Here is a 25568-nt window from a genome sequence, read left to right on the forward strand (position 1 = left end):
TGCTTCTCAGCATGTAATGTTATTTGTATAACATTTTAGAGAACATTTAACTGAGTTTATCCATCCTGCTTTGCAGTTGAGTCACATTCAGTGTCCATTCCAGGGGTCTAGCACTTGCTTTTGATTTCGTTGTCATCATTGGGATGATATGCATATGCAGTCCTGTCTGTAATATTGTACACAACCTCCAACCACAAGGTGGCAGTGTAAACCAACCACGTGACTCTGTGTCTGGGAGTTGGGAGTAAGTCGTGTTGGTGGATAGACATGTTTTGCAGTAGCTCTAGAATAGTTAAATAGTCTTAGTTTTTTGTTATAAATTCATTCCAGTTATCTTTACCACACAGTTGTTACATAATAAATTATTTGAGCTAGTCCAGAACTAGATGTTCTGTAGTGCATCATTCACATCGACTCTCATTCACCAATTACCTCAGCCTTTCACTGATAGCTGAGCCTCTGGTGTCTGCATTGCAGAAATCTACCATGGCTACCCAGTCTGGAATAAGACCATAAGACATAGGAGCAGAATTAGGCCACTCGTCCCATTGAGTCTTCTCCGCCATTCAATCATTTTTCTCATCCCCATTCTCCTGCCTTCTCCCATAACCCCTGATCCCCTTATTAATCAAGAACCTATCTATCTCTGTCTTAAAAACATTCAGTGATTTGGCTTTCTGCGGCAAAGAGTTCTACAGATTCACCACTCTCTGGCTGAAGACATTCCTCCTCATCTCTGTTTTAAAGGATTGTCCCTTTAGTCTGAGATTGTGTCCTCTGCTTCTAGTTTTTCCTACGAGTGGAAATATCCTCTCCACGTCCACTCTATCCAGGCCTCGCAGTATCCTGTAAGTTTCAATAAGATCCCCCTTATCCTTCTAAACTCCAACGAGGACAGACTCAGAGTCCTCAAACATTCCTCAAATGACAAGCTCTTCATTCCAGGGATTATTCTTGTGAACCTCCTCTGGACCTTTTCCAAGAACCTCTTCTGTGACCCAAGCCAGGAATCGAACCTGGAACCCTGGAGCTGCGAAACAACAGTGCTAACCACTATGCTACAATGCCGCCCCACTTCAATGTTATCAAGATGATCTACCTTCCGGACTGAGAGTATCTCTGGAGATCCATCTTCTTTTCAGGAGGTCTATCTTCTTTCTTCAATGGTGGGCCAGTTATGTCGGGCGCGTTTTAAATATGGCACCCAGATATGATGACAGGAGACGTGCCAATATCCCCGTCTTGACACGGAATATGGCGCTTTACCACTGGCGCAGATTTAATGAGGTCAGAGCCGGAAGGTATTTGCGTGAAATCCCACCGGCCTCCGCAGCAGGGAACATTCCCCATTTCTGCCCCTGCCAGGGAAATTAGCCCATGATGGGAGAATTCAGCCTATAGCTTGCCCATCATAACTTCTAAAAATTTAAGGGGGCAGCACGGTAGAATTGTGGATAGCGCAATTGCTTCACAGCTCCAGGGTCCCAGGTTCGATTCCGGCTTGGGTCACTGTCTGTGCGGAGTCTGCACGTTCTCCCCGTGTGTGCGTGGGTTTCCTCTGGGTGCTCCGGTTTCCTCCCACGTCCAAAGATGTGCAGGTTAGGTGGATTGGCCATGATAAATTGTCCTTAGTGTCCAAAATTGCCCTTAGTGTTGGGTGTGGTTACTGGGTTATGGGGATAGGGTAGAGGTGTTGACCTTGGGTAGGGTGCTCTTTCCAAGAGCCGTTGCAGACTCGATGGGCCGAATGGCAGTTGTACAAAACTCTAGTACGGCCGCATTTGGAGTATTGCGTACAGTTCTGGTCGCCTCATTATAGGAAGGACGTGGAAGCTTTGGAACGGGTGCAGAGGAGATTTACCAGGATGTTGCCTGGTATGGAGGGAAAATCTTATGAGGAAAGGCTGATGGACTTGAGGTTGTTTTCGTTAGAGAGAAGAAGGTTAAGAGGTGACCTAATAGAGGCATACAAAATGATCAGAGGGTTAGATAGGGTGGACAGCGAGAGCCTTCTCCCGCGGATGGAGGTGGCTATCACGAGGGGACATAGCCTTAAATTGAGGGGTAATAGATATAGGACAGAGGTCAGAGGTGGGTTTTTTACGCAAAGAGTGGTGAGGCCGTGGAATGCCCTACCTGCAACAGTAGTGAACTCGCCAACATTGAGGGCATTTAAAAGTTTATTGGATAAGCATATGGATGATGAGGGCATAGTGTAGGTTAGATGGCCTTTAGTTTTTTTTCCATGTCGGTGCAACATTGAGGGTCGAAGGGCCTGTACTGCGCTGTATCGTTCTATGTTCTATGTTCTATGGCCTCCTTCTGCACTGTAAATTCTATGATATTGAATCCAATTGATTTCTCTCCTTGATGTAGTTTTAATTTTCTGGACCTTTGTTATTTTATCCCCATTCTGTGCTGCAAGTACAAATTAGTGATGTAATAAACCTGCCATTTCCTGATATGTAATTACAGTATCACATTATTTTAGCCAGCCTCTTACTTTTAATATACCTGTAAAAGGTTTTAAACCATGAAATTGGTCTCTGCAATGACACTGATGCCAGAACTATAGAAGACCCAAACTCAAATGAAACTGCACAACCCACATGGTTGCCGTGCCTGAGTGCGGCCTAGTTCTGGTGCACCAGGACCATGCAGATTGAATGGATAGCGACATGAAACAGCCCGAAACACTTACTTGGTGCATAATCGTCATTTACAACCACTCCAGTTATCACACTCTTGTAACCATTCCATTTGAATATATGCTCTGCTGTATGAGGGCTGTGCATCTAGCAGCATATGAACATACTGGCTAACATATGAATTAGGAATAGGAGTTGGCCATTCAGCCCCTCGAGCCTACTCCGCTAATCATAACGTCATGGCTGATCTGATTGTGGCCTCAACTTTCCATTCCTTCCTATCCATTCTCCCCCTTTGTCAATCAAGAATCTACCTCACTCAACCTTTGAAATATTCAATGACACAGCCTCCATTCCTCTCGAGGAAGAGAGTTTTACGAATTCGCAGTTCTCTGAGAGAAAACATTTCTCCTCATCTCCATTTTAAATAGAATTTTTAAACTGTGTCCCCTAATTCTAAGTACATAACTTCCTGGTTCCCCAACCTCGCATTCTGGGGATACCCCAGTGATGCGCTGGGGAATCCCTCTTGGTCATTTCCACATAATGGCTTACCCGACAATTGCCCAGAAGTGGTCATTTCTTTTGGACAATTGCACTGGACTGAGAAATAATTTGACAGAAGCAATTCAAATCTGAAAGGGTTAGCAAATTGGGGCAGCACGGTAGCACAGTGGTTAGCATTGTCGCTGCACAGCTCCAGGGTCCCAGGTTCGATTCCCGGCTTGGATCACTGTCTGTGCGGAGTCCGCACATTCTCCCTGTGTCTGCGTGGGTTTCCTCCGGGAGCTCTGGTTTCCTCCCATAGTACAAAGACGTGCAGGTTAGGTGGATTGGCCATGCTAAATTGCCCTTAATGTCCAAAGGGGTTGGGTGGGGTTTCTGGGTTATGGATATGGGGCGGAGTTCTGGGCTTAAATGGGGTGCTCTTTCCAAGGGCCGGTGCAGGCTGGATGGGCCGAATGGCTTCCTTCTGTACTGTAAATTCTATGTTCTAGAAGGAAAAAAAATGCTTCTAGCTCCAAAGTAGCTGTACAAAACCTGAAGGCACCCTCGGACAGGACACCCTGTACAGACACACGACCCCTCTCCCCACCCTCCCACCCCCAGTGGGCACCAGTGGACGCACCACAATACCAGAACCCGCCGGCCTGACCCAAATGTCGGGCCACCCCACCTTCCGACAGTGGGTTGTGAGAAATATATAATACCCCAAAAATGATCCAAGAGCAATACAACTTCACATTATAGAATGTAATCACCTAGCATTTTTTTATTCAGGGTAATCTTACAGCACCCTGATATGGAACAAGATTAATGATGTTCTCTCTATCAACAGCGTAACTTAGCATTCATCATTTTTTAACAGCGATTATAATGTTGGTGCATGAGTGGAGCAACGCTAAGCAGGAGATAGAGGCACCAAACACACCATTATCTATTTGACCAGAAAAAGGGTTTATCCCCAGCATATAATTGGTCGGTACTCACATATCTCTTTCCATAATTGGCGAGCCACAACGAGGTCACGGTCAGCCGACCTTTTCCCACCTACCGAGGGAATCCCGCCAACTTCCATCTCTGAGACGAACAGAGTTAACGTTCATGTCAGTGTGGCTCTTCTTCAGAACTGAAGAGGAATAGGAATGTAAATGAATTATGTAGCTGGAGAAGGGGGTTGGGGAAGTGGGCAGAATAGAAGGTCAGGGATAGGAGATTGACAGCGATGTCAAGGACGTAGGACAATTGGAGTGTTAATGGTACCACGAAGGATTAAAGTAGTGCTAATAGTGGCATGAAGGTAAGGTCGCAGAATGCGTTCATAAGAGGTCAAACATCAATGCTCAGAGAAAGGAAAACTGAAAAACAAGTGACAGATGGCCCTGTGGGGAGGGGGGGGGGGAGGGGGGTGTTTGCACTGGGAAATACCAATGAAACAATAAAACCAAAAGGGGGAGGGGGGTCAAGGTGGAGGGAAAAGCTTACTGTCTAAAGTTGTTGAAGTCAATGTTGAGTTCAGAAGCCTGTAATGTGCCTAATCGGAAGATGAAGTACTGCTCCTGCAATTTGTGTTGGGCATCACTGGAGCATTACAGCAGGCCAAGGACAGATATGTGAGCATGAAGGAAGATGCTGAGCAACTGGAAGGCTGGGATCATGCTTGCAGCCGGAGCGAAGGGTTCCCCAAAGTGGTCACCCAGCCTGCATTTTGTCTCCCCAGTGTAGAGGAGCGTGTTGGGGAAAGGGAATACAGCAAGAGAATTGCTACTTCACCTTAAAGAAGTGTTTGGATCCTTTGACAATGAGAAAGGAGCAGATTGAATGGGAAGGTGCCATGGGAAAGGAATGAAGGGTCAGGGAAATGGAAGAGTGGACCATGGTGTTACAGAGGGAGTGGTCCCTGTGGAATGCTGATTGGGGTTGAAGGGAAGATGCGTTTACTGGTGGCATTGTGCTGGAGTTGGCAGAAATGATCCTTTGAAGGTGGAAGCTGGCGAGTGATACGTGAGGACAAGCGGGAGCCAGTCATGGCTATGGAAGGGAGGACGGGGTGAGGGCAGCGGTGCGGGCGATGGAACAGACAATGTTGAGTACCCCTTCATCCACTGGGGGAAGGCGAGGGTTATCCTCGGTTGAGGAAAAAGGCAGACATGTCAGAAGCGCTGTTTTCAAAGGTGGCATCACCGGAATAGATGGAGTGGAGGAAGATAAACTGGAAGAATTAGATGGAGTGTTAAATATGTGGCTCAAAGATTGGTGTGGGCGTACTGGCACCAGTATTGGGGAAAGTGTAAGCTGTACCATTGGAACACCTTCACCTGAACTATGCTGGGATGAATGTTCTGGCAAGTCGTGTAACTAGTTCGGTTCCCATAACAGCCTCCCTGAACAGGCACCGGAATGTGGCGACTAGGGGCTTTTCACAGTAACTTCATTTGAAGCCTACTTGTGACTATAAGCAATTTTCATTTTCATTTCATATCATTATGGCATTATGGCTAGATTCTCAATAGGCGGGATCCTCCGTTTTGCTGCCAGCGCACTCGTGCCCAAGGATTTTCCGACGGCGTGGGGGTGCCCATAATGGAAAACCCCATTGGCTGGCTGGCGGGACGGGATGATCCCGCTGCCGGCAGGTGGGGGAGGGAGGGGGGGGGGGGGGGGGGGGGGGGGGTCGTGCTGCACCAGAAAACTAGTGCAGGGGGTTGGAGAATCCCACCCATGATATATTAAATAAAGAAGACAAGGCAAAAGAACGAGGTAGGAATGAGGAAAATGATAGCCAGAGTGTGGCAGGAATGGACAGAGTGGAGAAACTGAAGAGTAACCGAAGCGATAAGGCCAGCAGATGAAGGTAAACGTTACAAAAATGTAAGAAGACAGAACAAAACAGATTAATTGACAACACAGATAGAAATATATGTGTCTGATCTGATAGGCATTACAAAGATATCGGGAGGGATACTCTCAGCCCACGGCGGTTCGGAGAATCACCGGGCTGGGCGCAATTCGCGCGACAACGCCGATCTGCCGATTCTCCTGTGACCAGAGAATCGCCGGCATTACCGCCGGCATTGTCGGCGCGGTGCCGGTCGGGGGCAGGTCTATGTGGCCCCCCCCCCCCACCGGTGATTCTCTGCCCGGGATGGGCTGAGTGGCCGCCCAAAAAAGCCCGAGTCCCGCCGGCGCTGTTCACATCTGGTCTTACCTGGCAGGACCTCGGTGTCCATCCTGTCGGGGGTGGCCTGGTTTGGGGGGGGGGGGGGGGGGGGGGGAGGGGAGGAGTATGGGTGGGTCCGAACCCGGGGGGGGGGGGGGGGGGGGACCTCCACCGTGGCCTGGCCTGGCCTGCGATCGGGGCCTACTGATTGGCAGACCAGCCTCTCGTGGTGCGGGCCTCTTTTACTCCGTGACGGCCCCTGTAGCCCTACGCCATGTTACGCGGGGCCAGCGCGGAGAAGGAAGCTACCGCGCATGTGCGCATTTGCGCTGGTCGCAGCGTGCATGCGCAGACCCGCAGCATCCATTTGATGCTGGTATCGGCAGCTGGACCAGCGTGGGTTGCTCCAGTGCCGTGCCAGCCCCCTGTAGAGCAGAGGAATTGCTACAATTAGCGGTCCGATGACACCGTCGTTAAACTCAGATGGGAGAATCCTGCCCATGGCTGCAGGGTGACTGGAACCTTGATGATCAAGGATATATGAAATTCAAGAAGGACAGGAAGCGAGGACAAGGTGGAGGGGCAGCTCTGTTAATTAAAGATGAAATTGGTTCAATAGAAACAAATTATATTAGTAAAGATGGAGAATCAGTTTGGGTAGAGAATTGCAATGTAAAAGTGCAAAGTTATTTGTGGGAGTGGTTTATAGGCCTCCCAATAGTAGCCACACTGTTGGACAAGGTACACAGGAAGAAATAATGGGGGCTTGTGAGAATAATGACAATCATGGTGATTTTAATTTGCAAATGGATTGGACAGATCAGGTTGGTAAATGTAGCTGGATGGTATGTTTATTGAGTCATTGGGACAGTTTCTACGAACAGCATATTTCAGCACCAACCAGTGAGCAGGGTATATTAGATCGGCTACTGTGCATTGAGACAGGTTACATAGATTTACATAGATTTACATAGAATTTACAGTGCAGAAGGAGGCCATTTGGCCCATCGAGTCTGCACCGGCTCTTGGAAAGAGCACCCTACCCCCTACCCAAGGTCAACATCTCCACCCTATCCCCATAACCCAGTAACACCACCCAACCAACACTAAGGGCAATTTTGGACACTAAGGGCAATTTATCATGGCAAATCCACCTAACCCGCACATCTTTGGACTATGGGAGGAAACCGGAGCACCCGGAGGAAACCCACGCACACACGGGGAGGATGTGCAGACTCCGCACAGACAGTGACCCAAGCTGGAATCGAACCTGGGACCCTGGAGCTGTGAAGCGATTGTGCTATCCACAATGCTACCGTGCTGTAATTAGTGATCTCACAGTGAAGGCATCCCGAGGTAATATTGATCAATTAAGGGGCTGTTTAGCTCACTGGGCTAAATCGCTGGCTTTGAAAGCAGACCAAGGCAGGCCAGCAGCACGGTTCGATTCCCGTAACAGCCTCCCCGAACAGGCGCCGGAATGTGGTGACTAGGGGCTTTTCACAGTAACTTCATTGAAGCCTACTCGTGACAATAATCAATTTTCATTTTTCATTTTTCATTTCATAATACGATTGAATTGCACATTCCATTTGAGGGAGAGAGGAATGAATCTGAGACTAGTGTTTTAAACACAAATAATGGTGATTATAAGGTCATAAAGAAAAAGCGGGTGAATGAAGTGGGAAATTAGGCTAAGGGAATGATCAGAAGCAATGCAATGGAGGACATTTAAGGACTTGTTTAGAAAACTCAGAAAATATACATATGAGTGAGAAAGAAAGGCTCTAAGGGACGAACATTTATGTCTACTTAAAAATCTTAATGTATTGTCAAATTGTAAGAAGAAGCATATAAATCTGCAAGGATGAGTGGTAGGTTAGAAGACTGGACAAAATATATAGAACAGCATATAATAGCTAAAAGATCAATCAGGCGGGAGAAATTCGAGTGCGAGAGAAAGCTAGCCAGAGATATAAAAACAGATGGTAAGACTTTCCCCAGATATTTAGAAAGGAAAAGACGAATTAATGTGAGCATTGGCCCTCTAGAGAGTGAGAATGGGGAATTAATAATGAAAAATAAGGAGATGGGGGATGAATTGAATAAATATTTTGAATCTTCTTCACTATGGAGCATATGAGTAACTTTCCAGAAATAATTATGAATTATGAGGTGAAAGTGAGGGAGGAAATTAAAACAATTATAACCACCAGGGGAGGGTACTGAGAGAGCTATTAGAGCAAAAAGCTGACATGCCCCAGGTCTTCCGTGCCCCAGACTTCATCCTACCATCTTAAAAGAAGCGGCTTATGGGATATTAGTTTAATTTTCCAAAATTCCCTAGATTCTGGAAAGGCCCCATCATAATGGAAAATAATGAATTTGATTAATCTATTCAGGAAAGGAAGGAGACCGAGAGCAAGAAATCACAGGCCAGTTAGTTTAACATCTATCATAGGGAAATGGCTGGGGTCTATTGTTAAGGAGGTTATAATGGGGGCACTTAAATATTATCCATGCAATCAAGCAGAGTGAACATGGCTTTATAAAGAGAAATCATGTTTGACTAATTTATTAGGGGTTTTTTACGTAAGTGATGTTGCCAATTTGCACCAGAGACGCCAATAATGTTGCTCTTTTTAACGAGATACTGATATGACAGCTATTGATGATAATATTGCTTTTCAGAGTCGCCAGGTATCAAATGAAACCACCACAAGGTTTAACCGGATATTGAGCAAAGACCCAACAACCAATCAGTTAGTTCAAGTTCAATAATAGTTTATTTACACACGAGATTAACTCACCCATGCAACATAAACACTACAAGCTAAATTATACCTAACACTACAACAACTTGTACTTAACTTCAGGCACCCGGCTTTGGCAGAGGAACAAGGGGCACAATTCTCCCAGCCCTGCGCTGGGCCGAAGAATGGCCGTAACCGCGCCACGCCGCCCCGACACCGGCGTGCGATTCTCCGAGGTGCAGAGAATCGGCGCCATTTGCGCTGGCACGTTTGGCGCGGCGCCGGTTCCGGGCCGCCGATTCTCCGGCCCCGATGGGCCAAGCGGCCACGCGGAAAAAGCAGAGTCTCGGTCCCGCCGGCGTGTCCACACCTGGTCGCTGCCGGTGGGAACTCTGCATGAAGGATCGGGGGGCAGCCTGTGGGGGGTAGGGGGGCCTCCGATGGGGTCTGGCCCGCGATTGGGGCCCACCGATTGGCGGGCCGGCCTCTTCCCCCTCCCAGCCTACTTTGTTGCGCGTCCGGTCCCTGAACGGCCGCGCCATGTTGCGTCGGGGCCGGAGCATTCAGTAAGGCCACCGCGCATGCGCGGGATGACGCATCGCCACTGTGCGTGCGCGGGTTGGTGCCGCCCCCAGGAAGTGAGGCTGGAGCAGCGTGAACCACTTTCATTTGACTGATTCCTGGGATGGGGAGTTATTTTCTGAGGAAAGGTTGGATAGGTTGGGACTGTACCTAGTGGAGTTTAAAAGATTGAGAGGTGATCTTCTGGCAAAATTTATCCTGAGGGGACTTGGCAGGGTTTAAACTAATGTGGCAGGGGGCTGGGAACCGATGCAGGAAGTCGGAAGGAAGTAAAACGGGGCCAGAAACAAAAAGCAGTATGGGGAAAAGTGTAAGGCAGAGAAGCCATAGTCAAAAATCAAAAAGGGCCACAGTACAGGGTACAGTGACTGAGGAGAGTGTGAAAGGGGAGGTGGTCAATGCAGGATTGAGGATGTTGTACCTAAATGTGCGCAGTATGCGGAACAATGTTAGTGAGCTTGTTGTGAGCCTTGGAGGGGTTGCAGAGGAGGAATGATCCTGGGAATAAAGGGCTTGTCATGTGAGGAGCGGTTGAGGACTCCGGGTCTGTACTCGATGGAGTTTGGAAGGATGAAGGGGGATCTCATTGAAACTTATAGGATACTGAGAGGCCGAGATAGAGTGGGCGTGGAGAAGCTGTTTTCACGAGTGGGAGACACTAGAACCGAGGGCACAGCCTCAGACTGAAGGGACGATTCTTTAAAACTGCGATGAGGAGGAATTTCTTCAGCCAGAGGGTGGTGAATCTGTGGAACTCATTGCTGCAGTAGGCTGTGGAGGCCAAATCACTGAGTGTCTTTGAGACAGAGATAGGTTCTTAATTGATAAGTGAATCAGGGGTTATGGGGAGGAGGCAGGAGAATGGGATGAGAAACATATCAGCCATGATCGAAGGTCAACTTGGGTCACAGGGGCTGGTTTAGCTCACTGGGCTAAATTGCTGGCTTTTAAAGCAGACCAAGCAGGCCAGCAGCACGGTTCAATTCCCGTACCAGCCTCCCCGGACAGACGCCGGAATGTGGCGACTAGGGGCTTTTCACAGTAACTTCATTGAAACCTACTCGTGACAATAAAGCGATTTTCATTTTCATTTCACACCCAAATCCATTTTAATGTTTTACTCACACAATTCCTATTAGTCTCTCCTGGTTTTATTAACTTGCATCTTTTAGTTTTCCTGCAGATTTAAAACAGAAGTTCTGACTGTTACACTCCTCTCTTCCCCTTTGTTAATAAAATTACTATCTATACTACCATTTCAATACAAGCCTCCTCCCAGCCCCCTGCACTTGCTAGTTTAAAGTCCTTGTGACCAGCCTATTTATCTTTTCCACTAGGACCCTGGAGCCAGCCAGTTCAGGGAGAGCTTGTGTAGAGCCTGAACAGTTCCTTCCAGTCCCAGTATTAATACCACTGTCTCAAGAACTTCTTTTTCCCAATGTGTTCACCTTCCTAGTCTGCTTAGCCCTATGTGAATTTGCATGTAGCTCAGACAATAATGCTAATACCAGCTGATGTTAATCTAGGGCAGGTTAGAGCCCAGAGTGTAACCTGACATGGTGAATCCAAACTTCTTTTTTTACAAATTGTGGAGGTTAGTTACTGAACATTTTCACAAGAGTATTTTCAGTGTACTTTTACCACAAAGACTAAAATGTTTTTAAAAATACTAAAATGAACTATACTACACCAGACAAGAAGGTTGGAAATATTTCAATCCAAACGCCATAAATGTTCACACCATTTGTGTTATGCCAGCTGTACCTTAACAGACGCAAAACCCCAGTGAAGATTTATCACTATCTCAAACCAAGGCCTGAATTTTACATACAAGAGGCGATATTCTCCACCCCCCCCCCCCACACACCGGGTGGGAGAATCGCCGGGGCGCCGCGCAAATCACACCACGCCGCCCTGACCCCCGCACGCGATTCTCCCACCCCCCCAAAACCAGCGGCGCGCGAATTGCGCTGGGCCGCTCGGAGAATCGCTGAAAACGGTGAGTGGCGATTCTCCGGCCCGGATGGGGCGAGCGGCCGCTCTGACACGACAGGGTCCTGCCGGCGCCGTCCACCCCTAGTCGCTGCCGACGGGAACTCTGCGGCAACGCTCAGGGGGCAGCCTGTGGGAGGGGGTGGGGCTCATCGACCGGGGGGGGGGGGGCCTCCGACGATCGGGGCCCACCAATCGGCGGGCCGGCCTCTCCCCCCAAGGCCTACATTCCGCCACGGCCAGCCCCTGAACACCCATGCCATATTGCGTCAGGGCCGGCGCACGTAAGAGGTTCTCCGCGCATGCGCAGGATTGAGCTGCCCCAACTGCGCATGTGCGGGTTGGTGCGGCGCTGCTGGAGTGGCGTGAACCACTCCAGCGTTGTGCTGGCCCCCTGTGGGGGCCAGAATAGGTCGTGCCCGGGCCCTGTTCGCGCCGTCGTGAAACTTGGTCCATGGAGCGGAGAATCGCCCCCAATGTGAGATAACGTGCCCAACTGAGAAGCAAGTAAAATCACATAGGAAGACATCACACATGCATCATGACATCATCGCACCCTTGTGCGACATTTTGCTTGCTGGGCATGCACGTGAGTCAGAAGTGTGCCCTCCGACAATCAAGAAACCAATTTACATGAATTAAACAGCAATTGACTGGGATTTTACATGGCTCCTCTGGCTTTACAGTGGCGGGCAGGCCAATTGGCTCGGTGGCCTTTACATTTAAGCTGTAACCTCAATCCAGGCTGTGATGAAAGGTCAAATAAAATTAACAAATATGTCTGGGGACTGAGATCTGTGTATGATTGCACACCCCGTGGCATGGTTTTAACATTGATGTTTATTTTTCACTGGTCAGCAGCACCCTGAGACAGCTCCAGAGGGGCTGTTCTCCTGAGGGAGCATGTTGGAAGCACCAGCTCACAGGCTTTGTTTTCTCCACGCCCGCCCTCTTCCCGCTCTCCATGGCAGCGGTCAGCCTTTCACAGAGCGCATTGCATGCTGGATCTGGACCGCAGCTAGAAGATGTTTCATGCCTGTTTCCGGCCCACCGAAGCCGCATGCACTATGAACAAAATATTCAGGCCCAAGTGGGCAGGCTCAGTTTCTAAAGGGTTTTTTCCCGTGGAATTCTGAGCATTCACTAGATCAGGGGTGGGCAAACTATGGCCCGCGGGCCGCCAAAGGTCTTTATGTGGCCCACCAAGTCATTAAAAAAAAAAAAAATTTTTTTTTAAAATTTTTTTTTTTTAAATAATTTTTTTTTTTCAAGGTTAATGGGGGGGGGGGGGCTGTTGGATTACTTACTGGTATAGGGTGATACGTTGACTTGAGTAGGGTGATCATTGCTCGGCACAACATCGAGGGCCGAAGGGCCTGTTCTGTGCTGTACTGTTCTATGTTCTATATGAGGCGCCCAGAATCATAACCGGGTGAAGTAATTATTTTATTTAATATACTATGCGGCCCCTTAAAATTGTGAATTTCTGAATGTGGCCCTTGCACGGAAAAGTTTGCCCACCCCTGCACTAGATGCTTTTCTTCAGCTGGCATCTCTCACTGAGACAATCAAAAATCACAATCCCAAACACACTATTACTTCAACTTCAGAGCAACCACATGCGTTCCCTTAACTCAATTCCCCAGCAATCTTGTCGGATTTCTTACCAGGAAGATTTAATCTTCTGCCTTCACTCTGGTTTACACATCGTGACTGAACCCTTCTGTGTTCCCTGAGCCACTGTGTCTCTGACCCCTGATAATTGCAGTTTTTTCGACTTGATTTAAAAGAAACTTTACTAAGCTGCTAACCCCTTTTTAACCCATCTCTTCACTCCAATGCTTCTTATTAAAGATGTATATATACAAACAGGACCCCAGATTACCTGACACCAAACTCCCAAAACCTCAAAATGAAACTAGTCATAGAACATAGAACATAGAACAGTACAGCACAGAACAGGCCCTTCGGCCCTCGATGTTGTGCCGAGCAATGATCACCCTACTTAAACCCACGAAACCCGTATACCCGTAACCCAACAATCCCCCCATTAACTTTAGCGTATTCCCCCATCACGCAGTTTTGGAGGGGGCGGAGCATCCAAAATAGCCGCCGCCCCTGATTGAGTCGTAAACACGGATTCTCAGCCCAATCGTAGATTACGAAATCGGCATCGGCAAGCAGAGTTTGGAAATAAAAGCTGAATGTCCCACTTTTTCAAAGCAATCCTCCAACCGTGGAATAGAGTAAGAGTCTGTTCTTGTAACTTGCATTAACGTTTCTATAGTCCACACCCAACCGTTGGGTACTGTCTGGTTTTGGTACCATCACTATGGGAGAGCTCCATTGGTTGCAACCCACTTCAATTATGCCATTGCTAAACATATTTTTAATTTCTTAAAACCTCCTCCTTTTTCTCTCCTTCCCTTTCAAAATATCTTTCAAGCATATTCACATGATACACTCAGTGATTCTTCCTTCGATCTGGCATTCATACTACAGAATTCACCTCACTTAATTTCCTTTCAACCTGATAAGGTCCACGGAACCCTTGCTTTTAAAGGTTCATCTACTACTGGTAACAACACTAAAACTTTATCTCCACTAGCAAAACTAGGAACTTTGGATTTTTTGTCCGCTACCCGTTTCATCACATTTTGTGCAACTTTTAACTGTTGTCCAGCCAATTCACCTGCTCTATTCAAATGTTCCCTAAAATTAAACATAATCCAATCATGTAATTTCCGATTTCTCACTCACCAATTTTTCCTTAATCAATTTAAGTGGTCCTCTTACCTCATGACCAAACATTAGTTCAAAAGGACTAAATTTGGTTGACTCGTCAGGTGCGTTCCTAATTGCAAACAATACGAATGGATTTCCTTTATCCCAATCCTCTGGATAATCTTGACAATAAGCCCTCAACATTGTCTTTAATGTCTGATGTCACATTTCTAATGCTCCCTGCGATTCTGGATGGTACGCAGTTGATTTAAATTGTTTTATTACTAAGCTATCCATAACTTCTTTGAATAACCTTGAGGTAAAATTCGATCCTTGATCCGATTGTATTTCTGTGGGTAGTCCATATCTGGTAAACAAACTAAGTAACTCCTCCACAATGTTTTTAGCTGTAATATTACATACTGCAATGACCTCTGGAAACCTAGTAGACACATTCATTATAGTCAAAAGATATTGATTCCTACATTTCCTTTTAGGAAGCGGTCCGACGCAATCAATTAAGACCCTTGCAAAATGTCCCTCAAATGCTGGAATGAGTATTAAGGGCGCTGGTTTTATCACTGCTTGAGGTTTCCCTATCACTTGACATGTGTGACATGATCGACAAAATTTAACTACACCTTTATGTAGTCCAGGCCAATAAAAATGTTTTTGGATTTTAGCTTGAGTTTTCCTTATTCCCAAATGACCTCCCACTGGTACCTCATGTGCAACTCGCAACACCTCCTTTCTATACCCTACCGGCAATACTACTTGATGAACTTCTGCCCATTTTTCATCTGCCTGGATATGTAAAGGTCTCCATTTGCTCATCAAGACATCACTTTTACGGTAATAACACTCTGGTATACTCTCAGATTCCTCTTCTGTGTATGCTTTCTGATACATCCGTTTTATTTCTACATCTTTCTGTTGTAACTCCGCCAATTTTGCTGAACTAAAAATATCCGCCTCAGCCTCCAACTGTTCTTGTTCTTTTTCAACCATCTGATCAAAAATCATTTCTGATAATTGCACTTCCACTTCATCTTCACTCTTTAATTTCTCTTCTTGTCTTAACCTGTGACTTTGCAACCTTATTACGGCACAATCCGGAAAAATCCCAGGATATTCGTCCTTCAACACTTCAGTTGTCTGATTTTACACTGGCTTATCAACCACAGTAGGCATCACTCCCACCTGTGATCCAGCTATATCATTACCCAAGATAAACTGTGTTCCTGGACAAGGTTGTTTCTCTATTACTCTTACTACCACTCCACCACTCTTCACAGGACTTTCCAACCTTACCTTATATAATCGAACACTACTCCTCTCACCCTGAATTCCACATATTACCACCTTTTCTGGCAATATTCTTCTCAAACTACATAACTCCTCATCTCTTACAATTAAAGATTGACTAGCTCCCATATCTCTTAAAATTGTGACTTATTTACCTACTCCTCCTGATACGCATGAGTAAACTTTACCCACACAAGCAAATTCTTTAAAGACATCTGGCGCCTTCTTATCAATCACCTCTTGAAAAACGAAATGAAAATCGCTTATTGTCACGAGTAGGCTTCAATGAAGTTACTGTGAAAAGCCCCTAGTCGCCACATTCCAGTGCATGTCCGGGGAGGCTGGTACGAGAATCGAACCGTGCTGCTGGCCTGCTTGGTCTGCTTTAAAAGCCAGCGATTTCTCAGTGAGCTAAGCCAGCCATTGATCAGGCTGTACAATCTTTTGCACTTCCTTTGTTTCACTTGGGCTTTCCTTTACCACTTTAACAAACCCCACTGTCTAACCCTGTTTTGCCATATTAGACTTCCCAGTGCTTTTCTTCAGCCACCAACACTGTGAGCGGAATTCTCCGGCCCCCCGCCGGGTCGGAGAATCGCCGGGAGCCGGCGTCAATCCTGCCCCCTCCGTGTCCCGAAGTCTCCGAGACCAGAGATTCGGCGGGGGCGGGAATCGCGCCGCGCCTGTCGGCGGGCCCCACCCCGGCGATTCTCCGGCCCGCGATGGGCCGAAGTCCCGCCGCTGTCATGCGGCTCCCGCTGGCAGGAATCAAACCACCTACCTTGCCGGCAGGACCAAGCGGCGCGGGCAGGCTCCGGGGTCCTGGGGGGGTTGCGGGGCGATCTGGCCCTGGGGGTGCCCCCACGGCGGCCTGGCCCGCGATCGGGGCCCACCGATCGGCGGGGGGTTCTGTGCCGTGGGGACACTCTTTTCCTTCCGCCTTCACCATAGTCTTCATGATGGCGGAGGCGGAAGTGACCCCCTCCCCTGCGCATGCGCGGGGATGACGTTGCGCGGACTTCCGCCAGCTGGCGAAGTCCCTTCGGCACCGGCTGGCGTGGTGCCAAAAGCCGTTCCCACCGGACGGCCAACCACTTTGGTGCGGGCCTAGCCCTTCAATGTTAGGGCTTGACCCTGAAAGGTGCGGAGACTTCCGCACCTTTGGGGCGGCCTGACGCCGGAGTAGTTCACGCCACTCCATCCCACCGGGACCCCCCGCCCTGCTGGGTAGGGGAGAATCTCGCCCTGTTACTTTACATGGCCAAGTTTATTACAGTGAAAACATTTGAAACTTTTCATTTATTTTCCACCCTCCTGGATTTCTTTTTTAATCTGAGGTACACGCTCCTTATTATCTCCCATCAGATCACCTTTACCTTTACCACTTGAGTATTTCTCATGTCCCCAGTTTCTATCCCTCACAGGCTGAAACTGATGTCGGAAACCAATCTTTGATTTATGAACAAATTCATAATCATCTGCCATTTCTGCTGCTAACCTCGCAGTTTTAACCCTCTGCTTTCCACATAAGTTCTCACTACATCAGGAATTGAATTTTTAAACTCCTCCAAAAGTATAATTTCTCTGAGAGCTTCATGCATTTGGTCTATTTTCAAAGACCTTATCCACCTATCAAAATTACTCTGTTTGATCCTTTCAAACTCCATGTATGTTTGACCAAATTCTTTCCTTAAATTTCTAAACCTGTGTCTGTAAGCTTCAGGCACTAGTTCATATGCACCTAAGATGGATTTTTTCATCTCCTCACACGTCCCAGATACCGCCTCCGGTAGTGACTTCAGTAGCCCTACCTACCAGCTTTGTTTGAATCATCAATGCATGTCCTGGGGCCATTTCATTTGTTTAGCCACCTTCTCAAATGAAATGAAAAAGGCTTCTACCTCCTTCTCGTCAAACCTTGGCAATGCTTGGACATATTTAAATAGATCCCCACCAAGCCTTCGACTTTGACACTCTTTCTCACTATCCTCAAACTGTACATTTCCTTTTAAATCCGCCAATTTTAATTGACTGTCATGTTTCTTGGCCATTTTCCGAAGTTCAAACTGTCTCTCTCTTTCCTTTTCCACTCTCTCTCTCTTTCTTTTTCCTCTCGATATCTTTCGTATTCAAGCTGCTTTTATTCTTTCTCATGTTCCATTTGTTGAATTTATAATTGAATTTTTGCCATTTCCAATGAGTCAAACTGTATCTCAGGCAATTGTAAATGCTTAGCCACCGCCATAACCTCATATTTTCACATTTTGTCAGGTAATGTTAATTGCAATGTTTTTGCCAAATCTAACAGTCTGCTTTTAGTCTCTGTCTGTAAGATACTGCGTGTAACCATCTCCACCCCCAAAATCTTCAGAGATCCTGAAAGAGCCGTTGTCCGTAACACACTCCCCACTTAAACTGGAATACCATTCTTGAAAAGCAACCACAATATGCTCACCCATCACTGTCTGTAAGTTCACTAAGCCAATCCAATAGATAGACTTTTATCCCCCTTGAGCCCCAATTTGTTATGGGTCAGGGTTTAGAGAACCCCAAAGTGTGTCATGGAGTTCACCTGACCCACAACATTTACTCGATTGTGGTATGGGGAGCACACGGCCCACTCTACAGGTGTGCCACTGCAGAAATCGAAAAGTATTTTTTAAGCAAAACAATGTTTATTCTATGAACTCACGTTAACCTTTTTAAAACATACAGTGAACATCTTAGCAACCATCAATTCAAATACAACCCCCAAAGAATACAACACTAAGTAATCCTTAATAAATTCCCAAATAACATCCAGAAGACAAACAACCCTTTTAACACAGAGATCAGGTTTAAATTCTCTAATGAGAACAGTTATCCCTCTGAATTCCCCAAATAATCAAGAGATAGTCTTTACATGGCAGAGAGAGCAATATTACACCTCCTGCGGCTAACTGAAGCTCCAACACTGAAATAAAAACAAAAGAAACAGACACACCCAAGCTTTTCTCAAAGTGAAACTAAAAGCTGACAGACAGCCCAGCTGCTCCCACACTCTGACATCACTGCAGTAATAAACACTTAAAGGTCGACCCACTGCAGTTATTCTATAAAAACACTCATTTCTTAAAGGTACTCTCACATGACAATGCAATTGCCGGTTTTGCATGCCCCCGCCTGTGTGGGGTACAAACCTCATTTTTGCTACAGAGAGGTGCTGGACCATGGCACCTGAATCGACGATGGGCCGGACCTCAATTTTGGCCGGATGCCTGAGTCTCCGCTCGATTGCAGTTCACGTTTACATCGTCGTGAGGTGGAGAATTCCGCCCAGTTTTTTCTTCTCTCCAAACGGGATGTCTTGCCTCCACTTTCTTATATTTTTGTTCTCAATATGAACCAGAATAACTGAATCCTCCCCCTCCCTCTTGAATATTCTTTCAAGCCCTCTTGTAATGTCCTTCATCCTGGCAACAGGTTTACCATGTGGCACTCTTGGTCCTATGTACTAAGGATGCTGTCTGTCCCCCTAATTACTGAATTGACGACAAGAACCATATTAAGCTTCCTCTCCTCCTCTCCCCTTTGGACAGCCTCCTGCTTCAAGGTGCCATAGTCTCACTGTCCTTCCAACAGTCCTTAACCGTATCCTTACAGGCATCAAACACACTGCACCTGTTGGATAAAATCAGGAGTTCACTTCCTCTGCTTCCTCTTGCTACCCGACCTGCAGCCTTCGAGCAGGACAAGAATGCTGCTGTCAGCGGCTGTGAATTATGTTGCATCAGCATCTTTCCAGGCTGTAGCAAGTGACACATCCAAGTTCACTGTCCATTCTGCATCAGGAAGGGGACTGACACCCTTTATACCAGGACTGGGGACTTAATGACGTCCCTTGTGAACAAAGGGATGCAGGTAGAATGAATGCATAGTTTTGTCAGGATAACAACTGCCCCATGGTGCAGGGTGCCATTGACAGAACACATGTGGCTTTATGAGCACTAATGCTAAATTATACCAGAGCAGCAAAGGTTGCCTCTTTCCGAATGTATAGTTCATTTGTGACCACATTCAGCAACAATATACGGGTAAATGCCTGCCATCCTGGCATCGGCTGTGTTAGTTTACTGTTCCCTCCATCTTTTAGCCAGCACATTAATGCAAAGGATGGTTCCTCGGTAACAAGGGCTATCTGCCTTGCCTCTGACTGCATTCCTCAACCCAACTGCTCGTGACCAGCATGCACACAGCGATGAGCAAGCGAGAAAGCTCATGGTTAGGAAATTGTGTTGCTGAAGCAACAGCTCTTCAGCCTCGACTATTTTGGATGAAACTTCAGTGTTTGCTGGAGAATTTGCCTGGATTCCTGGTGATCTGTTGTAGTATTCACAACGTGGCTACCCTTGGAACAGTCATGGCCGTCAGGGAAGTTGTTGAACCCTTCAGGAGGAGGAGCAAGAGGAGCTCCCGGAAGGGAGGAAACAACCGGCTCATCCACGTTCCATCCAGACTCATTCAACTCCAGGTGCGGGATTCTCCTCCGGCGGGATGCTCCATTTTGCCGGCAGCCCGGGGGTTTCCCAACGGCGTGGGGCTGCCCCACAAATGGGAAACCCCATTGACCGGCTGGGGTAACGGAGCATCCCGCCGGCGTAGTGAAATAGAAATGTAGCGCGGCGGGGCGGAGTATCCAGCCCAGATCTTGTGAACACAATCAAAAATCCCCATTGTACAACAGTCCCACATCTTACAATCCCCCTGATATATGGTAGCACAGCATCTTCTTAGTCACAAAGCTACCACAGAACAACCATTCCATGCATTCTTTGTCCAACAAAGCATCCAGTGTTCTGCACTAAGCATCACTAACCACCCTTATGCATTCCCTTCGTGCCTGCTCTTATGCCACTCATGCCTGGTGACTGTGCATGTGCAGAGCCCACAAATATTATGTGCTTAAAAGTACATAAACCAAGGCCTCAAATGCAACATCAGAAAATCTGGGAAGGCGTTTCCTGCATGGCGTTCCGTTTTCACTCTTCATGTAGTTCAGATACTCTTCCAGAACATTGTCCAGCATCCGTAGACACCTCCCCTTTAAGTAATACAGGCTAACTTTAGGTGGTTGTAGCCCACTTGGGCCTCGAACCTGTGCCCCTTGCTGAGATTTGCAGTCACTTAAGAGCACATTTAGTTCCGGGGTACCGACCAATATTATTTAAATTAGCAGGGGGCTGGAGTTTGCATGCTGTCGGCATCACTTTGAATGGATGTGAGTTAATCACACACCGTGATTCCCCTGCTCATTTTTATAATAATAATAATCTTTATTATTATCACAAGTAGGCTCACATTAACACTGCAATGAAGTTACTGTGAAAATCCCTTAATCGCCACACTCCAGCACCTGTTCGGGTACACAGAGGGAGAATTCAGAATGTCCAAATTACTTAACAGCACATCTTTCTGGACTTTGTGGAAGGAAACCAGAGCACCCGGAGGGAACCCACACAGACATAGAACATAGAACACAGAACAGTACAACACAGTCCAGGCCCTTCGGCCCATGATGTTGTGCCAACCCTTATCCTAATCTACGATCAACCTAACCTACAACCCTTCAATTTACTGCTGTCCATGTGGCTGTCCAGGAGTCGATTAAATATCCCTAATTACTCTGACTCCACCACATCCGCTGGCAGTGTATTCCACGCCCCCACCACTGTAAATAACCAACCTCTGACATCTCCCTTATACCTTCCTCCAATCACCTTAAAATTATGTCCCCTCGTGTCAGCTATTCCTGGCCTGGGGAAAAGTCTCTGGCTATCCACTCTATCCATGCCTCTCATTACCTTGTACACCTCTATCAAGTCACCTTGCTTCCTTCTTCTCTCCAGTGAGAAAAGCCTCAACCTTTCTTCATAAAACATGCCCTCCAGTCCAAGCAGTATCCTGGCAAATCTCGCTGCACCCTCTCCAAAGCATCCACATTCTTCCTGCAATGAGGCGACCAGAACTGGACGTAATATTCCAAGTGTGGTCAAACCAGGGTTTTATAAAGCTGCAGCAAAACTTCACGGCTTTTAAACTCAATCCCCCTGTTAATGAAAGCCATATAGACCTCCGAATAGTTCCAGAGATGTAGAGGAAAGGATTGCAAAGATGATTCCCGACAGGAGCGAGAGTAACAGGGTAGTTGTTATGGGGGACTTTAACTTTCCAAATATTGACTGGAAATACTATAGTTCGAGTACTATAGATGGGTCAGTTTTTGTGCAGTGTGTGCAGGAGGGTTTTCTGACACAGTATGTAGACAGGCCAACAAGGGGCGAGGCCACATTGGATTTGGTACTGGGTAATGAACCTGGCCAGGTGTTAGATTTAGATGTAGGTGAGCACTTTGGTGATAGTGATCACAATTCGGTTATGTTTACTTTAGCAATGGGCAGGGATAGGTATATACCGCAAGGCAAGAATTATAGCTGGGGGAAAGGCAATTATGATGCTATTCGGCAAGATTTAGGATGTATAGGATGGGGAAGGAAACTGCAGGGGATAGAACATAGATAGAACATAGAACATAGAACAGTACAGCACAGAACAGGCCCTTCGGCCCTCGATGTTGTGCCGAGCAATGATCACTCTACTTAAACCCACGTAACCCGTATACCCGTAACCCCGTAACCCAACAATCCCCCCATTAACCTTACACTACGGGCAATTTATCATGGCCAATCCACCTAACCCGCACATCTTTGGGATGGGTACAATCGAAATGTGGAGCTTTTTCAAGGAACAGCTACTGCGTGTCCTTGATAAGTATGTACCTGTCAGGCAGGGAGGAAGTTGTCGAGCAAGGGAACCGTGGTTTACTAAGGAAGTTGAAGCACTTGTCAAGAGGAAGAAGCAGGCTTATGTTAGGATGAGACATGAAGGCTCAGTTAGGGCACTTGAGAGTTACAAGTTAGCCAGGAAGGACCTAAAGGGAGAGTTAAGAAGAGCGAGGAGAGGACACGAAAAGTCGTTGGTGGATAGGATCAAGGAAAACCCTAAGGCTTTCTATAGGTATATCAGGAACAAAACAATGACTAGAGTGAGATTAGGGCCAATCAAGGATAGTAGTGGAAAGTTGTGTTTGGAATCAGAGGAGATAGGGGAAGCGTTAAATGGATATTTTTCGGCAGTGTTTACACTGGAGAAAGACAATGTTGTTGAGGAGAATACTCAGGTTCAGTCGACCAGGCTAGATGGAATTGAGGTTCACAAGGAGGAGGTGTTAGCAATTTTGGAAAGTGTAAAAATAGATAAGCCCCCTGGGCCAGATGGGATTTATCCTAGGATTCTCTGGGAAGCCAGGGAGGAGATTGCAGAGCCTTTGTCCTTGATCTTTATGTCGTCTTTGTCGACAGGAATAGTGCCGGAAGACTGGAGGATAGCAAATGTTGTCCCCTTGTTCAAGAAGGGGAGTAGAGACAACCCTGGTAATTATAGACCTGTGAGCCTTACTTCGGTTGTGGGTAAAATGTTGGAAAAGGTTATAAGAGATAGGGTTTATAATCATCTTGAAAAGAACAAGTTGATTAGCGATAGTCAACACGGTTTTGTGAAGGGTAGGTCATGCCTCACAAACCTTATTGAGTTTTTTTGAGAAGGTGACCAAACAGGTGGATGAGGGTAAAGCGGTTGATGTGGTGTATATGGATTTCAGTAAGGCCTTTTAGAATTTAGAATTTAGAACAGTACAGCACAGAACAGGCCCTTCGGCCCTCGATGTTGTGCCGAGCAATGATCACCCACGTATCCACCCTATACCCGTAACCCAACAACCCCCCCTTAACCTTACTTTTTAGGACACTACGGTCAACTCAGCATAGCCAATCCACCTAACCCGCACATCTTCGGACTGTGGGAGGAAACCGGAGCACCCGGAGGAAACCCACGCACACACGGGGAGGACGTGCAGATTCCGCACAGACAGTGACCCAGCCGGGAATCGAACCTGGGACCCTGGAGCTGTGAAGCATTTATGCTAACCGCCATGCTACCGTGCTGCCCTTTGATAAGGTTCCATACGGTAGGCTACTGCAGAAAATAAGGAAGTATGGGATTGAAGGTGATTTAGCGGTTTGGATCAGTAATTGGCTAGCTGAAAGAAGACAGAGGGTGGTGGTTGATGGCAAATGTTCATCCTGGAGTTCAGTTACTAGTGGTGTACTGCAAGGATCTGTTTTGGGGCCACTGCTGTTTGTCATTTTTATAAATGACCTGGAAGAGGGTGTAGAAGGATGGGTTAGTAAATTTGCAGATGACACGAAGGTCGGTGGCGTTGTGGATAGTGCTGAAGGATGTTATAGGATACAGAGGGACATAGATAAGCTGCAGAGCTGGGCTGAGAGGTGGCAGATGCAGTTTAATGCGGAAAAGTGTGAGGTGGTTCACTTTGGAAGGAGTAACAGGAATGCAGAGTACTGGGCTAATGGCAAGATTCTTGGTAGTGTAGATGAACAGAGAGATCTCGGTATCCAGGTACATAAATCCCTGAAAGTTGCCACCCAGGTTAATAGGGCTGTTAAGAAGGCATATGGTGTGCTAGCCTTTATCAGTAGGGGGATTGAGTTTCGGAACCACAAGGTCATGCTGCAGCTGTACATAACTCTGGTGCGGCCGCTCCTGGAGTACTGCGTGCAGTTCTGGTCACCACATTATAGGAAGGATGTGGAAGCTTTGGAAAGGGTTCAGAGGAGATTTACTAGGATGTTGCCTGGTATGGAGGGAAGGTCTTACGAGGAAAGGCTCAGGGACTTGAGGTTGTTTTCGTTAGAGAGGAGAAGGCTGAGAGGTGACTTAATAGAGACATATAAGATAGTCAGAGGGTTAGATAGGGTGGACAGTGAGAGTCTGTTTCCTCGGATGGTGATGACCAACACGAGGGGACATAGCTTTAAATTGAGGGGTAGTAGATATAGGACAGATGTCAGAGGCAGTTTCTTTACTCCGAGAGTAGTAGGGGTGTGGAACGCCCTGCCTGTAACAGTAGTAGACTCGCCAACTTTAAGGGCATTTAAGTGGTCACTGGATAGACATATGGATGAAAATGGAATAACTGTGCTGTAATGTTCTATGTTCTATGTTCTAACACACCACACGCCTTTTTAACAACCCTATCAACCTGGGTGGCAACTTTGAGGGATCTATGTACGTGGACCCCGAGATCCCTCTGTTCCTCCACACTTCCTAGAATCCTGCCTTTAACCCTGTATTCAGCATTCAAATTCGAAATTTCAAAATGAATCACTTCACAGACACGGAGAACGTGAAGACTCAGCACAGACAGTGACCTAAGTCGGGAATCGAACTTGGGACCCAGGCGCTGTGAAGCAACAATCCTAACCACGTGCTACCGTGCTTGAACTTTCAGTCTCCAGTTTTAGGTATTGCATGCTTCAATAAATGGAAACATTGCATATATTACTTCACTAAAAATAAGTAATACATGATCTGATGTGCATATCTTGGTTATAAATTCACTACAATGACTAATTTTCGATTGTTAGTGGCAAATATGCGCTTATTTGAATCATCTCAGCCTGGAAGATGTAAAGTATTGCCAGTGATATATTAGGAAGCAATCTGAACATCATTAGCTCAGAGATAACTGAACCCACTTAGTGGCCAGTTGGCACTAAATGTGCTTTTACATTCACACATTTAAATATCGAGGTCTATTCATTATTTATGGCCATGATGTCACAATGCTGATTATACGTTTCTGACCAATCTTGTGCCAGAGAAATTCATTTCAATTCAATATTGATAAAATGGTTATTCACAAAACCCGGCCTTGGTCTTCTGAATGATGCGTGAAGATATAGACAGTCATGCTTCCACTGGATAAACCCAATGGGTGGGATTTTC

The sequence above is a fragment of the Scyliorhinus canicula genome, chromosome 14 (genome assembly GCF_902713615.1).
Source record: "Scyliorhinus canicula chromosome 14, sScyCan1.1, whole genome shotgun sequence".
NCBI classification, from domain to species: domain Eukaryota; kingdom Metazoa; phylum Chordata; class Chondrichthyes; order Carcharhiniformes; family Scyliorhinidae; genus Scyliorhinus; species Scyliorhinus canicula.